The following is a 12,997-nucleotide window of genomic DNA, read 5'->3' as shown; positions in this document are numbered from 1 at the left end:
GCAAGAAACGACTGACAAGATCCACCAGATAAGGGAAAATTTGGTAAAGGCCCGGGACAGACAAAAGATGTACGCCGATAAACGACGCAAGCCCCGCGAATTTGCAGTTGGCGACTACGTGCTCCTAAAGGTATCACCTTGGAAGGGAGTAGTCCGATTCGGCAAAAGAGGGAAACTTGCGCCTCGATTTGTTGGACCTTTTAAGATTCTGGAAAGGATCGGTAAAGTTGCCTACAAACTCGAATTACCGGAGGAACTCAGCAATGTCCACCCGACTTTCCATATTTCAAACCTTCGGAAATGCGTAGCCGACCACGACGCAATAATACCACTCGACGATCTTCAGGTCAATGAGACGCTACACTTCGTGGAAAAGCCTGTCGAAATCATGGACCGACAGACCAAGCAACTCAGACGCTCTCGCATTCCTATTGTAAAGGTACGATGGGAAGGCAAACGAGGCGCGGAGTTCACTTGGGAACTCGAAAGTGACATGAAGGCCAAGTACCCGCAGTTGTTCAGGTAGATCCGAAGCATCAAATTGGTAAAAAAAAAATCACACGGCGATGTACGGTTCTCGGCCTAATTTCGGGACGAAATTCCCTAAAGGAGGGGAGACTGTAACACCCCGTGTTTTCCAAAAGTCAAAGGTCAAAGTCAAGTGTTGACTGTTATTGGAATTAAAGATTAATAAAGATTAATTTCATTTTAGTTTCATTTTGATTTTCGTATTATTTGGAGTAAGTGTTGTATAATCAAACTAATCGACCGATAATCGAACTGTGAATCAACGACCGACTGTGAATGATAGGAAGTAACAATGCAATAAAGCTAGTCAATCAATAATCAAGCTAGTCAAATCAATCATCGAACTCAAGTGTGGGGATTTTTGGTACTTTTTATACGTGTGTGTGCGCCTTATGTGTTACTTGTGCATGTTTACTTTTATGTTAAAGTGTGTGGTGAATCAATCAAATCAATCAAGACTCAAAGGTGAATCAAACTCAATGGAAATCGAACCCGAAATGGTTGTAAGGATGCTTGTATGTTAGATATAGTAGTTAGGACTAAAAGTAATTTGATTAGGAATTCTATCATTCTCAAATCATCGTTCGTCGAACTCGAAATATCGAAAATCGTTGCGAAACACTCAAAACCAGGCAAGCCGATCGAACAGGGCAACCTGATCGAACAGGCTAGCCGATCGAACAGGCTGTTCGATCGGACAGCTGCTCGATCAGGGATGCTGTTCGATCAGCTGGCCCTTTCCTCTTTTGGAAGCCTATAAATAGGGCTGTCTTTGTCAACCTTTCCACTTTTGGAAAAGCTCTGACCGACCAGCCTCTTCTTCTCACTAAATCTCAGATTTCTCTCAAACCGGTAAGTATTTCGCTCTAATCCTTGTACGTTTTTGTTCATTAATCGATTCTCCATCTTTCTATCTTTCAAAATCTGAATTTCATCCATGAAATCACCAAGATCTAGGTGTTCTTGAGTGATGTCATCATGGTGTTCTTGGTGTCCATCAAGAACTTCATGTTTTTGACTTCATTCAACCATGAATAAGCTAGATCTAACCGATTTCCACATAAATAACCTAAAATCTTCCAAAGATCTTAACATTTCACGGTGGAAAAGGATTGGAAGATGGGTTTTCATCTATCTTTCAACTCTTTTACACTCAAAAAGGTGAAAACGAGACTTGAACCGATTTACAAATCAATCTAAACAAACACATGGTTCAAGATCCGGGTTCTACCGAGAGATATACCGATTCCGGGTTAAACGTTAAGCTTGGGTTCCAAACCGTCTCTGACCGAGTTTGGGTGATTCCTGCTCGAGTCAGTAGGCTAAGTGAGGACTTCAGTTTTGTGGTTCTACTCGTGGTCAAAATATCTCTAAAACACCAAATTATTAACGGGAATAACCAAGTGTTAAGTGATAGGTTAACCGAATCGAGAAGCTGGCCGAACGGCTAGGCTGTTCGATCGAACAGCCCAACCGAACGACTATGCCAGCCGATCGACTAGGCTAACCGATCGACTAGCACTTAGTCCCACAAACTCAGGAAGTGTAGTATTGACGAGGTACTGTTCGATCGACTACGCAACTCGATTGTAATCATTACTGCTCGGATCATGAAATACTATACTTCAAAACACTTAGACTTTTCGAAACATTGGAATGTCACCCGATCGAACATGCCAACCGATCGAGTGACATATTTGAAAACAAAGAAGTGCTAGCCGATCGGTTGGGCTAACCGATCGAACAGCTGTTCGATCGGCCAACTTGAAAGGTAGTACAAACCATCATACACAAACACATCCTTCACATCAAAGGAAGAAACAATCCACTTGAAGGAACCAGCCGATCGAGCCAGCCGGCCGATCGAACGGATGTTCGAACGGACTTTCAAACCAATCGAACAGCCCACTCGATCGAACTGCTGTCCGATCGAATGGCCTACTCGATCCAAGTACATTGTTTACTTTTTCCGCGTTACTCATCGTTGTGTTATCAAACTATTCAGGCTAACCTATTCTCAGTGCTCCCTTCAATCCACAACCAACCACTGTGAGTATACTCGATCCCTTTTTGCTTTCAGCACTTTTGGGTGTTACATACGTTCTCTATCAAATTCACAAACAACTCAAACTATTTGAACGCTAACCTACTTGCATGTATTACTTGTCTAAATGATTGCTGTTTATTATGTTTACACGTGGAGTGCTATCTACCTGCTTTAGCAACGTAGTACTATAGTTTGGACTCAGCACCCGTTCACACGGGGGTTGCTAAGGACAATTTCTTGCATGGATTACGGTGGTAATCATGTATTGCGAACTGTCTCGGACAGTCAACCCGCAGTCGTTGGTATCGATGGTCCCATGTCGATAATTTACATGCATCGTTTGCCCTTGTGTACGTGCTTGGTTATGCGTAAACTATTCGAACTCTATATGCTATATCAAACTTGTGTACTCACCTTTACATTATATGTATTGACTTTTATTTTAACGTATGTGACAGGTGTTTAAGCTACTAGCGTGCTAGGGAAGCGAGGCAATAATAAGCTTCTAGGAGCCTGTGACCTTAGGACAGTGTCCACGTACCTGCCCCAGGGTCATAATTATCTGTAGATCTTGTACTGGCACCTGTAGTCAGTAAGATCTATAGTTAGCCGACTAGAGGTCTTAAAACAATATTTACTTTTGGTCTGTAATAATTAAGGATTTGAGTTGTCGGAACAGTTCCCATATTGTTTAGTTGATTTCTATGATAACTTGTTATTGTTTGGGACACGGTATGGGACGTGTTATATAACTGAATTATATGATAGTTGTTGTGGAAACTTCTGAACAATCTGTTTCGCTCAGTGCCGCGCCCCGATGATTCCGCCATCGGTTGGGGTGTGACAGATTGGTATCAGAGCCATAACTATAGGGAATTAGGATAGACACGATCTAGTCCGGATCGCTGTCTTAGAGACCTAGACTATAGTTAGGAACCAAGAGACCAAGTTTATGTGCTTATTTTATGTTGTTTCCTTCTATTCTATCATTACATCCGAACTCCGAGCCAAATTTTGTAATTTGGATGGGATTAGGAGTGAAACCCGCAAATTCCTGCCTAAATTACGAATTTTTGCCAATTACTTTGTGCTAATTTCTATCAACAAAACGGGGGAAAGTTATACCAAATTCGGGGGCTGAAACCCATAATTTGATGAAAACTTCCTCTAAAATTTTCTTAAAACAAGGAAGAAATTGCTGAGCTAGGGGTGAAACCCTAACCTTGGCAGTTATTCCCACTTTATTTTATCTCGCCAAGGCAATTGACGGACTCCAACGACCTGAACTCACGAGTATGACCTAGAATGCGCATGCATAATGCCCAAGAATCGAGGCAGAAACATGTCCCCTAGAGTCGAAAGTGACGACAGGTCAACTGTGAATAGTTAAATTGCCATGGTTAGTCAAAGTCTAGTAGCCGCAGACAATCCATTTTCCGATTTTGAGTGTTGCTTTGTTGATTTTATATGATTTACCTGTTTACGTGTTTTAAGATTTGTTGGTTACTCCATTTGTTATCAATCTGCGTGACCTTTGTTGCTATCCCAACTCGATTCAAATCCCTGTTGATGTGATCTAAACGAAACCAGTGTGCTATGCTACGATATACGACTAAGTTAGACGATACAATGTGATGCTATCCGATATGCAAAACGAACGACACTCGACTTGTGGTTATAGGTTTCTGTTTTCTGAAAGCCTCTGTGATAAAATCTCGTACGTGTTTAGGAAATTAAGTGCTCTATTTGCTTAATTGCTTATGTGCCCTAATTGCTTCTGTGCTTATGTGCCTCTATGATTATGTGCTTATGTGATTATATGTGTTACGTGACGAGAGATGCGACGTGATTCTAAGCTTTAGAGATCTAAGAACGTGTGAGACTCGAATTCGTTGTGTTGAGCCTGTGACGATGTCTATTGCAGACCATGTCGTCATCTGGACAACCTAGATCACACTCACGTCTTACCCGCCAGGAGAAAAGAGATCGACGTCTGGCTGCTATCATCTCTAAGACCGTGGCGAAGGCCGTGAGTGAGGTTTATGAGAACGCCAGCAAATCATCTGAGATGTCACAAGCTGATGCTCCGAAAGAATCCAGCAAGACTGCTTTTAGCTTCAAGCAATTTAAGGCATGTGGGCCAAAAGAGTTCACCGGCGAGGATGGTCCAACGGCTATGTTTCACTGGTTTGACTCGATAGAAGTCACCTTTCGTCAAAGTGGATGCCCAGATAATCTCCGAACTCTCAATGCTACTGGCGTCTTCCAGTCCCGTGCTTTGGACTGGTGGACTGCTGAAAGAAACAAGCGCGGAAACGACGCAGCCTATGCTCTGTCATGGAAGAAGCTGAAGGAAATCATGATCGAAGAATACTGTCCCTCCCATGAGCGTCATAAGCTGGAGGATGAATTCTGGGGTATTAAACAAGACAAGGGTGACAACGCTGGTCTCACTGCTCGCTTCAAGCAGTTAAGCATCATCTGTCCAGACCAGGTCAAGACTCCCGACATGACCATCAAGAAATACATCCGCGCTCTTCCTGACTGTGTAGCGGATTTTGTCCTAGCTTCAAAGCCCGCAACGATTGAGGAGACCTACCTGCTCGCCGCTGAGATTAATGACAAGCGGGTGAAGGCTGGTTTCTGGGATAAGCAAGTCAAGCCCCTGCATCAAGTCACCGCCGCATCAACCGACAACCCTACTGCTCAAGCCTCCAAGTCCTCGAGAAGAAGAAAGAAGAACAAGGGTTGTGCCGCCGCAACCAATGCTGCTCCTCTTCAGTCAGTACCGCCACAACAGCAGCAACCACAGCGCACTGCGCCAGTGATTAATGCGCCGCCGGCTAAGCGTGCGTACACCGGCCCCCACCCACTCTGTGCTACATGTTCTTATCATCACCCGGTGGGTGTGGCCTGCCGTTACTGTGCCCACTGCAACGTCTACGGGCATTTCACTGCAAATTGCCGCTATGGTCCCCGTCAAACGCAAGCTCAGGCTGCTGTTAACCAAGCCCTGCTACCTGCTCCTCAAGCTCCTCAAGCTCCTCAAGCTGCACAGGCCCCAGCAAACAATGTTCGGACCTGCTTTGCATGTGGTGACCCTAACCACTTTGCAAACCGGTGCCCGAACAGGGTAGTCAAGCAAGAAGCTCAACAACCCCAGCAACAACAACAACAGCCTCAACAACAAGCTGCTCACGCCAGAACCTTCAACGTCAATGCACGTCAGGCTCAAGCTGACAACAACGTGGTCAATGGTACGTTCCTTGTGAATGGTATATATGCATCATGTTTGTTTGATACTGGAGCCGATAACTGCTTTGTGTCATTTGAATTTGAGAAGCTTCTTAGACGTAAGCGCTCTTATCTTTCGACACCCTTCGAAGTAGAAATCGCTACCGGAAGAACCATTGCTGTCAAAGGTTTTACTTTTGTCTTGAGTTTAAAATTCATCAGAGCGGTTTCCACCTTCTTCTTCAACACTTCTTGGTCAACCTCTCGCAACTTTCAATTCCGATCATGGCTTTGATGATGAAAAATTCCCATAACTACCTGGCTATTTTTGAGAAAACCGAGAACAATACTCACTATCATTCAATGATTGATGTTCTTACATCATCAAAATATAAGGTCATTCTTACCGCCGACGCACCCATTTACCAAGAGACGCTTCGCGATTTTTGGGCAAATGCGAATATTGAAGAACAAAACAATGTGGCCGTAAGTATAACTTCAAAAGTCGGAGGTGAATCGGTTGCTATAACCCCCAGTAGCATATCAACAGCATTTGAGGTAAACGACTTGGCAGGTAAGTCCTCTTTGCCGAAAAATGAGATTCAAACATACTTGATTGGGAGGGGATATGATGGACAGTTGAATCAGGCAACTATGTTTAAAGGTAATTTTCCACCACCAATGAAATTCCTGTTCCATACTCTCTTAGGTGGTGTTTGTTTTTTGGAAGAAGAGCTTCCTGGCCTCTTCTGTCTGCACCGTGTAGACGCGGGAAGAGGTTTAGGTGCTGTAGAGTGTTTGTTTTTTTTTTCGAGAAGTGCTTTTTACCTCTCCCCAACCTCTTCTTGGGGAAGAGATGAGACCTTAGCTTCTCCAAGCAGAGGTTTACCTCTTCTTGGCACCACCTCCACCTCCACCCCTGCTCTGCCACCACCACCACCCCTGCTCCGCCACCACCACCCCTGCTCCGCCACCACCACCCCTGCTCCGCCACCACCACCCCTGCTTCGCCACCACCACCTCCACCTCTGTAAACCCTAATCGACCACCACCTCCACCTCTGCAAACCCTAATCGACCTCTGCAACAAAACCCCCAAATCGACCAACCCGCCGCCCCCAAAATTGATCTGATGAGAAGATGAGAGAGAGAGAGAGAGAGAGAGAGAGAGAGCATATCTGATGACAGATGAGAGACAGAGAACATCACCTTCGCATCATCGGAAAAACGACCGGAGAAAGAACATCAACGGAACCGCCGCCGGCGGCGACGTCTTTCTCTTTGAGAAACTTTCTCTCTCCTCTATCTCTCTGTCTCGGAGCATCTGGAACCAGTGTGGGGGGTTGTCGGAGTCGTTGCTGGCTCCGCCGGTCATGGCGGTGGTGATGATGACGGTGGTGAAGTGGTGGCGGTGGTGAAGATGGCGGTGGTAGAGAGAGAGTAGAGAGAGATCTGTGTGTGTTTGTGTGTGAAGAGGTTTTATATAAAAAAAACAAACCCTCTTCTCCTTGCAGACTGAAGACATTTTGTCCACCTCTTCTCCTGCAGATGCCTGCAGATGTGGCCTGCAGCAGAAGAGGTTTTCCAGCAGAAAAAACAAACAGCACCTTAATCTGTCTCTCAAATAAAACTACTTCTTTTAATGAAATACCTTTAAAAAATCAGTCATTGGGGTATGCATTTTTGACAAATACTGATTTTAACTACTCCGAGGCACTGTTTGTTGATTTGGTTGCAAATTTAAAAAACATTAAAAAGGGGAAAACTGCTGCTATTAAAAAGGGGAAAACTGCCGGTTTTCTATGTTTCCTAGACTATTAAGCTACTACTTGCAAAAACATGTTTCTCAAAAAGCTTTTCAAAAAGGTAAAGCTATTAAAATGAATAGTCTAACATCTGAAACTTTTACTCGCCTTATGGCTAAAGAGTCAGATGTTTCCAAAACTAAAGCAGAGGGGAATGAGCAAATTTTAGATGAGTCCACAACTGCTCCTCAAACCTCTGTTGTTGAGCCCACTGCTCTTGGTGATCACAGCACTACAACCACTACTGTGAAACCCCCACCAACAAAACTCAAAAAGACCAAAACAAAATCCAAAAAGCCCACCGAAACCAGCAAAACGGGTCCTCTGGAAGATGAGATCCCAGAGGTTAACCCTATGACAACACAGATGTCACTACAAACTATTGTTGCTACTTCCTCACAACATGTGGAAAGATCTCAACCCATAAACCAAACTCCTCATGATTCCTCACAAAAGGAACATGTTGTATGCACAGGGACACCACAATATGATGTCATACCCTCATATGAGAGTATACTTAAAAGTCCTTCTCCCGGGGCAATGTCTCTTTCGACAGCAATCCCTACATCTTCTATTTCACCAAAGTTTGTAACACTGCTTCAAGCTATTGACATTCAGACTGATAGCTATCCCTCCCACGAACACTTTACTGAGAGTTTAACTTCAACAATAGCTATGTCTGAACCTTTTCAATTACCTAACCCAGAAATAGTTGAGGAGGCTACACCTCTTGAATTTCAGCAAATTCTTGATGGTATTTCAAGTGGAGCAGCTACTACAAATGTCAAATCCACTGATTTACATTTGGACAGTAGTTTCATCAGTCAGACTCCCTTGAAGGCAACCACTGTTGTGTCTATCAAGGTATCCATTGGTGAGTTCAAGTTAACCACGGATGAGATCACTAAGGTAACTACTGATGCAGATGGAAGTCCCCAGAACCAAGAACAAGGGGCATCTGCTAATGAAAATTTGGAGATACCTCCTCTTTCAAAAGCAGATACAACCACCTCTGGTGGGAATTCAGGTGATCCTATTAAGTTAGGTGATGGATTAAAATACCAGGATTTGACGGACAGGATATCTAACTTGGAAACAACTGTTGCTGCTATGAAAGATCAATTGAAGCAGTTGGTGGATGCTTTCAAAAGTCGACCTTCTCATCAGCAATTATGCCAGAGCTTTGGAATTCGGTACAACCAATTCTTGCAGCTCAAAGGGAATTGGCTGAGATTCAACTTAATTCCCACATGAAGCTAATTAGAGTTATGGTTGAAGCAAGATACAAAGACACACAGGCTGACATCAAGGGCATAAAAGAATGCATTGCAAAGTTAACTGGTACTACCCCTGCACCTGTGTTTGAAAAAGACGATGAAGATGATGTTGAAAAGAGTGAAAAGGATTCCATGAAAAACTTTGGCAAACCAACACCAAGGAATCAACCAAAACAAAATCCAAAGCCTGCCAAGCAAACTTCTGCAAAATCTCCTGGAAAATCTGATACTGGTAAGAAAAAGGGAATTGATGATACCGTTAACAATCAGACAGATAAGAAGATTGAACGAAAGCAGAAGATGAAGCATACAAAAGAGGAAATTGAAGTGCTCAACATTGGAACTTCAAATAGAAGAAAATCACACAAACCCAACGAATCTCCTATTGTCATATTTCCTAAACCAATATCACCACCAGAAAAATCAACCATTGCTGCGAAACTTAAAACCCCTGCTGAACCTAAGAAGCCAGATTCTGATACACCTAAAACAAAACTCTCACCAGAAAAATCACCTGTCAAAAAACAGAATACAAAATCCTCATTACCACTACCAACCTCCACTGAAACAATTGTTGATGCAACAAATGTTTCAACACATGTTAAGACAACAGCGGTTGAGACATCAGTTGTTTCAACAGTTGTTAGTCAATCCACTGATTCTACCCAATTTCAATTCCCATCACAATCAACCCTTACACTCATAGCACCTTTTTCTTCCCTAACTCCTCCTTCTCCAAAATCTGTTTACACAAGAAAGAGAAAATTCATGGTGCATGAAGAAGAGAAGGAAGAAAAAGATATACCCGCACCAATTCCGTTATCAGCTACTCCATTCATTCAAACTTCACCCAAACCATTTGTCCCACCTCCATCAACAAAGATCAACCCATTGGCAGTAACTTCCCTCGGGAACTGCTTGCAGTTCAAGATGAAATGACTCAATTTTACACAGAGGATGATCCATCCAAAAGAACCTTCCCATCTCTTCAGGGATTCGAAACTCCAAAGAATATTTATGAATATCTGAAGCTAAAGGGCAAGCAAGCAGAAGATAAGGCAAATGAAGAGTGTAAAGGGCTAGGAGACATTAAGTTATCAGCTCGCATGCAACATTGGCTTGGTGAAGTCAAGAAGTTGGAAGATTTTGCTAGAGACCTGGGTAAGAATATGTCAAATCTGTCACCAAATGCTGAGCTACAAAAGAAATTAAGGAATGATTTCTTGAACACTGTCATGGAAACCAAGCCCTATGAAGCCTACAGGTCTGATTTCAAAGACTGGCCCCTTGAGGCTCTTAATGATGAAGTTAATAGAATTGAAAAGATGAATAAACATCCTTAAATGCCAAAATCTGCTCCCAACTGGAAACAATACAAAAAGGTTGAAGTGGATGAAGTGTTGAAGTACAAGAGAATGAAGGCAGAACTTGTAGCAGCTAAGGTTGGGACTGCTAGACAAATTGGAAAATGGTCTAGGCAGTATATTGATCGAGCTTACAATAAGTTAGAAAAGTGAAGAAAGACAGATCCATCCCTTCCTAAAAAGCCAGTATACAAAGATGAAATGAGTGTTATACGTCGGCAGACCGTTACATCTAAAAAGCTGTTCTCATCAGTAGATGTATCCATCGCTGCCTTGAACCAAAGAAAAAGACAACAACTAATGGATGAGGAAGATGAAAATAGGTATGTTGAGTACAGAAAAGAGTCTATCAGAAATCAGTTACAATATGGATTGGATTATGCTTCGTTGCAATTACAAGCTCAAGTTGCTCAAGCACTTCAGAAGTTGGCAAGCAGGCCTCAATCGCCAAACTCCTCTCAAATAAAACTTCTCCCAAGAAACCCAAGAAATCCAAAAATAGTAAAGTGGAAGTCTGACAAACAGACCCATGAATTGACTTTGATCAAGTCTGATGGTAGTGTTGAAAAGATATATAGGGTGAATGCACTTGGTCTGAATCCAGTTGACCTCCAAGATCTTTTTAACCTTCAGCTTGATAGGGATGAAGATGATATTGATTCCTTAGACTTTGAGCTCCAATTCAAAGGGCAAATCCGGGAAATGTTGATGAGAGAATAAAGATTTGCTGATTTCTAAACTCTGCTGATTCCTTGATTTAGTTATGCTGAAAGTTGTTGAGGCAGGTGATTGTGTGTTTGTAGTTGACGTTTGTTGAACCTTAAGTTGTATTCAAATTCTATTAAGTACCTATGTCTATAAACAATTTATATTGTCTTTTTGGGTAAACAGTTAAATTGTATGTAACTGATATATTAATCGATAATCTATGTTTATAGTTGTCTTTTAGCTATAATAGATAACACGTTTTGGTACAATATCTATACACGTATCTATAAATTCTATTAATTTGTGTTATGCATGGTTGTCTAAGAAACGACCCGTGTTTGCAGCTCTCATTTTTAATGAGAGTACTAAATTCTTTGTTAATAACATTATTCTCTTAACATCTGTTTACTAACCTTTGTAATTTCTGTTGACTGACCTTTTTAACATGGGTTGACTAACATCTGATACTTACTATCTATCCATCTGGCAAGCTCTGTTGGAGATAATGGATAACAGTTTTTAGGAAAGTCTGTTGGAAAGCAACATAGGTTTTTAACAATTAATAGACAATAGTGGTTTGCTATCAACATAATGGAATTGTTGTTGAATAAACTTATTGACCATTATTTTATATCAATTTTGCAAATCTGCACTAATTATTTTTTTACTCTCTGTCAATATGTGTCAAGAATAAGTAAAAAATTATAGTGTTTTATAGAGGTTGAAGGAACATGTTTGAATGCAAATGTTATTTCGTTTACAAAAGATTAACAAATTGTATATTTTGTATTTTTTATACTCCAAATTTTAAGTATTTACCGACTGACTTATTTATTTATTTTATTTATAAGTCTATATAAATATAACTATATTCATCATTTATATTTGTTATGCATGGTTTTCTAAGAAACGACCCGTGTTTGCACACGGGTCTTACCGCTAGTACTATATAATAAAAGAAACCATTTTGGGGACACTTGTCATCATATTAAGTCATATCTTATGGATAATTATTATTTAAGTTTAATCTCTTCTAATTAATTATAGATAATCCTCCTACTAAATATTATTTAGTTTAATTATTACTTTTATATTTATCTATTTACTTCAAAATGAAACTTAGTTATCTAATTTGATATTAGAGTAAAATACGGTTTTAGCCCTTGTGATTATATGGCTTTTACCCTTTTAGCCTAAAAAGGAAATTTTTAACATCTGAGTCCTCAACGTCTTTTTTTCTAACCCCTTTGGACCTCAACGTCTTTTTTTCTAACCCTTTTAGCCTCTAAAAGTAAATGGATGGGGTTAGTGTTAGGGGCCAAAAGGGTTAGAAAAAAAAGACGTTGAGGGTTCAGATATTAAAAGATTCATTTTTTTGGCTAAAAGGGTATTATCCATTAGTATATTGAAAGATATGACTTTTTATTATTGGTATATAAAATTAGATTTATTAAACCCGTGTAATACACGTGGTTTTTTAAAGATATACCTTTTTTATTATTTACTATACAAAATTATATTTATTCGTCCCGTGTAATACATAATACATGAGGTTTTTTAAGATATAATTTTTTATTATTTGATGTATAAAATTAGATTTATTCAATTCGTACAATACACAAGGTTTTTTTAAGGATATATATTTTTTATTATTTAGTATAGAAAATTACATTTATTCAATCCGCGTAATACACATATTTTTAAAGATGTACTTTGGTATATAAAATTACATTTATTCAACCCGTGTAATAAATGAGGTTTTTTAAAGATGTATTATTTTATTATTTGATAAACAATATTACATTTATTCAACCCGTGTAATATACGTGATTTTAAAGATATAACCCTTTTTATTTTGTATATAAAATTATATTTATTTAACCCGTATAATATGGTTCTTATAGATATAACTTTTTATTGTTTAATATATAAAATTATATTTATCCAACCCGTGCAATAAAGGAGGTTTTCAAAGATATATTGTTTTATTATTTAATATATAAAATTCATTTATTCGACCCATGTAATACACGGG

Source organism: Helianthus annuus, chromosome 1, assembly GCF_002127325.2.
Source record: "Helianthus annuus cultivar XRQ/B chromosome 1, HanXRQr2.0-SUNRISE, whole genome shotgun sequence".
NCBI lineage: Eukaryota > Viridiplantae > Streptophyta > Magnoliopsida > Asterales > Asteraceae > Helianthus > Helianthus annuus.
Note: the sequence above shows the minus strand (reverse complement) of the source record.